Source organism: Myotis davidii, unplaced genomic scaffold (genome assembly GCF_000327345.1).
Source record: "Myotis davidii unplaced genomic scaffold, ASM32734v1 scaffold246, whole genome shotgun sequence".
In the NCBI taxonomy this organism is placed as follows: domain Eukaryota; kingdom Metazoa; phylum Chordata; class Mammalia; order Chiroptera; family Vespertilionidae; genus Myotis; species Myotis davidii.
Window position 1 is genome coordinate 61,924 of NW_006296542.1, and position 4,866 is coordinate 66,789.

General features: G+C 45.1%; 1 pseudogene; it reads right to left on the minus strand.

Annotated features, from left to right (window-relative positions):
- Window positions 1-236: 236 nt before the first annotated feature.
- Window positions 237-1,739, minus strand: LOC102766464 (annotated as a pseudogene).
- Window positions 1,740-4,866: the final 3,127 nt, after the last annotated feature.

Sequence of the window (4,866 nt, forward strand, 5' to 3'; positions counted from 1 at the left end):
TCTCTTAGAGTAATTTATCCCTGAAGGCAGACTGCCCTACATGTAGCAGCTTTGTACAGTTAATTACAAAATTGTCCTTGGTTTTACAATGATGAGTTCAGTACAGACTTGGCCTAGAGAGGGCTCGCCCTAAATCACTCCAGGCATCAGGCAGGTCCTCTGTAGTCTCTTTTTCAAGGGCTCTTGGGGGGGAGAGGGGGAGACCAACACACACACACACACACACACACACATTAAAATTGTACAATTGAACAAGGTATGCAAGGATTTTTATGTTGCTCTTTTTTTGAGCAAAACAACTTACTGGATATAAAGATAAGCACTGAATGAGCATGCCACTAGCTGGGGGGAGGGGGGATTTTCACAGAAACAATATTTCCGTATTTTGCCCCATCCCATCTCCATTTGATGGTGATCAAAACATACCATTGGCCATTTAGTTTAAAAAATGCACATGCTTGTGCACACACATCAGTCACTTTATGTGCAATAAAGGGCAAGAGGAGGATGAAAGCACGCTATGTGGTTGTGGTCAGGAAGTGGGGGAACAGACTGCAGTTTTCTAATTGATTCTTCTTGTCTGGAGGAACGGAGCTCTGGAGTAGGGAGCAGTTCCCTTTTCGGAGCAGACACCTCCTGTCTGCTGCTGGAACACAGTGGATCTTCACCTCCACTTCAGCTCTCCACTGTCTGCTTCATTGATTGCCTGCCCATCACGTCAGAATCCCACCTGCCTCATCCACAGACCCTGTCCTTGACAATAGGCTTTCATTAGTTAACTACATGGTGTGTGCCTCTTAATCTTTTTTATTGATTTTTTTTAGAGAAAGGGAGAGCCCTAGCCGGTTTGGCTCACTGGATAGAGCATCGGCCTGCGGACTGAAGAGTCCCAGGTTCGATTCTGGCCAAGGGCACATGCCTGGGTTGCAGGCTTGATCCCCAGTGGGGGATGTGCAGGAAGCAGCCTATCAATGATTCTCTCTCATTATTGATGTTTCTATCCCTCTCCCTTCTTCTCTAAAATCAATAAAATATTTTTTAAAAAAGAGAAAGGAAGGGAGAGGGATAGAAACATTGATGAGAGAAAACATTATTGAGTGGCTGCCTCCTGCACACCTCCTACTGGGGATTGAGCCTACAACCCACAACCCGGGCATGTGCCCTGAGCAGGAATTGAACCGGTGACCTCTTGGGTCCTGGGTCAATGCTCAATCACCGAGCCATACTGGCCAGGCTGTTTTTTTTTTCTTTTTCTTTGAGTGGAAGGGAGGAGGAGACAGAGAAACATTGACATGAGCGTGACACATCGATTGGTTGCTTCCCCCATACACCCCAACGGGGGTCAAGGATCGAGCCTGCAACTAAGGCCTGTGCCCTTGACTGGAATCGAACCCAGGACTCTTCAGTCCATGGGCCAATTCTCTATCCACTGAGCAAACCAGCTAAGGCTGTGACTCTTAAACTGCACCATTGACCCATCCTGCCCCACAACCTTCAAATTAGTATGATCCTTGTGCTCAGTCTTGACTCCTGCCCTGGGCTTTTCGGGCACCGGCATCTCCTCAGCTGCGGCTTCACAGGAGATACCAGGTCCGCACGGAGTGAGCTCACAAGCAGCACCAGGAGCCCAGGTGGTGCCATCCCCACGGCAGCCGAGGAAGGGTGCCTCCAACAGTGTGCAGCGGGCACCAACCTGCAACTACTATGTGTGGCCACAAGCTCAGGACAGCTGGTCAGACCTTCACGCATCTCAATGGGCTCAGTGCTAAGGGAACAGCCTCCTGAAGGCACGTGGGCCAGCAAGCTCTTTGTGGGCAGGCTCACCTTCCTGGTATCCCTCCAAAGAACAGAACCCGAAGGCCACAGACCAGTGGCTTCCATGTAGCTCCTGAAAATGAACATAAAATGTGTTTTATGAGATTTCTTAAATGTCATTCCCTTTTCAAAGGGGCTATAATCCCCAAAAGTTTAAGGACCACTGTTACAGTCCTTAGCAGTTGCTAAGCAAGTGACTAATGAGCACTTTATGACAAGCCCTCAGTACCTTGGCACTTGACACAATTCACCTGGCACCTCTTTGTAAACTCGAGACAAATCCGTTCTCTCACCACGTGAAACCTCTTCAATAGCAAAGCGCATGGACACGCTGATATAATCATGGGCCCAGAAGAGTTCTGCACACACGTGTGCCTGGGGCTTGCTGAAAGCACTCCGGACATGCAGGCACTCTATACTCTCTAGTTCTCAAGGTCTCTAAGCGGGGGAAAAAAACACCACAATTCAGTTAAAAAATATTCTGCAAATGTTTGAAGTTTACTTCAGGACTGGGAACCTAAAAATGAAATATAATGACTCTAAAGCTAACTGGGGGGAAATATCAAAAATTGTTGTTTGACTATGTAACAGTGGTTCTCAACCTTTGCTGCACATTAGAATCACCTGGGAATCTTTTTAAAATCCTGATTTCTGGCCTCATCCTCCGGAAATTCTGTGTCTTTGTTATGGGGTGGGGCCACAACATTAGTAACAAAGAAACAGAATTTCCGGAAGATGAGGCCCAGAAATCAGGATTTTAAAAAGATTCCTAAGTCATTCTAATGTGCAGCCAAGGTTGAGAACCACCACTATATAACAACTTCTATGGCAAAAGCTATTCTCTTTGTCCCCAAATCAGACCAAAGATCGTATGTCAAAACAAGAAATGAGATTTTGCTGAATACATTCACAATTCCATATTTCCCCAATAATGACACCACAAAATGGCAAAATGAAAGATATTTATTACACAAAGCACAACAGAATCAACAGGTATTAAAAGCATTACATAGTGCAAATACAAAAGACGCAGGGCTATTAACTCAGTGGACTTACAAAGACCAGGCGGGCACACGACAGTCTCCTTCCCTCGCTCCAGTGAGCTGGCCACTATTCGAAGCTATTTTGAATCGCCATTTTCTCCCACTTTATGAAAATCCCAGAGCTTGGTCTCCAAGGGCATAACAACTTCTGATATCTTATTCAAGGCAGTTATAGTTTAAGTTGCTCCCCCACGGTTAATCCCCACTGTTAACAAACTATGAGGTACAAAGAGAAAAACTGTGGTGTAGAAAGGTCGAGACTGACTCACGGTGGTGGAATAATCTTACTCCTCATCTCTGAGAGGCACTTAAGAGTGTCCAGCTATAACCTACGGAGAGTCCCATTCACAGGCTGCTTAAGACCCTACCTTGCCAAGTGCCAAGGGGCCCAAAACGTTTCATTCCCCTGTGAATACACTGTCCACTACTTTTATACGGGGGAAAGAAAAAACCAAAGGAGACATTTTGATTCTTATTAAGAGAAAATGAAAAAACAATGCCACCTAGAGGGGAAAGATACAATCCCGCTGAAGAGGGAAGGCTGACCTCAATTTCTTAGCGCTGAGACACAGGGGAGCTCATTGCCCTGTTCCTGAATGGCACACACCAAGGGAACTGCCGTCCAAACTGTGTGACATCAGGAACTTTGATGTCACAGCTTCCCTTCCTTATTGCTAAAATCCACCAACTAACTGCAACAGAAACATTCCGGGACTGACTGGAAAAGCAGAATCTTATCTAAAGGCGTGGTAGACAGAAGGCCTTCGGTGTAAAAGCAATACCCAAGAGTAGAGAATAACTTTGAGCTCCAAGGAAAAATAGTAAGGGAGGGAGGAAAGGGGACTGTCTGACACCAAACTAATCACTGCTAAGTCAACAGAGAACTAAAAACGCCCTGAGATGCCCCGACAAACTCTTGGTGCTAAAATATCAATTTTCAATAAAGCATTTGCCAAATTCCAGCAACTGTTCTGAGAAAGGAATTGCTGATAGCACTATTTGGCCCTTTTAGATCCCTGACCCGTTCTGCCTCCTGGAAATGAGGAATTCTACTTCCCGTGCCCTGCTCCCGGATAAGGAAAACCATCTGCAGAACTAGCACCTTGAATTTCAGATAAGCTACCGAGAAATACTGACCAGCTTTTCTGCAGATACAACTCTTTCTCTGTAACATTTTTAGCCATTCGAAAAGCTCTTGATAGAGGTACAGTAAATCAAAGTGTAGATTTATTATATTTTCTTTAACAATGCTACATTCACCAGTGACGACATTAGTTGGGACTGCATGCTCATTGCATCAAAAGATCTTAAAATGCTCATGGGACATTCTCCCACAGAAGGAAAGAGATCTGGTAGCTCCCTTAAAGGAAGGCTACAGCAATGGCAAACAAAAAAAGCTACCAAAGAAAGGACATGTCAAAGCAATTCGGAAAAACGATCCCCAAATTAGGCATGGGAAGCCACTTACTTGAACCACTCCCTCAGACACCCATTTTCAGTTTAGGGTCCTCAATGTTTCTCCTCATATGCGAAACCACAACTCTGCTAATCACAAATCTGGGCAATTCCAACAAAGTCACCTCCACACACCCGATGGCAGTGCAAAATCCCAGGCATTTGCCAACAGCGTGCGCTTCGCTTGTAGCACAGGAAAGAGCATGCAGGTTCCCTTACCTTTTGACATGCAGACTTTAATCACAGCTAGCTTCTAACCACGCCCATTTTTAGCAAAAATATCATCAATCCTGACATTGTGTGTGGACGCATGGACACCCAACAATGGGAGAACCATCAATATGAGCTCTTCTTTAGAACATGGGTCTGAACAACTGAAGCAGACACTGACTAAACAGAAAACAAGATTCACAGTATCTAAAGCCACATATACTTTCAGTTCACATAACTCTGTAGAATAAAAACCAGAGAGCTGGTTAACAAAACTCCTTTCTAAAGAGAACCAAGAGGTAACACTATAATAGCATTGTAGAACCCAAGACCTAACAGTCAC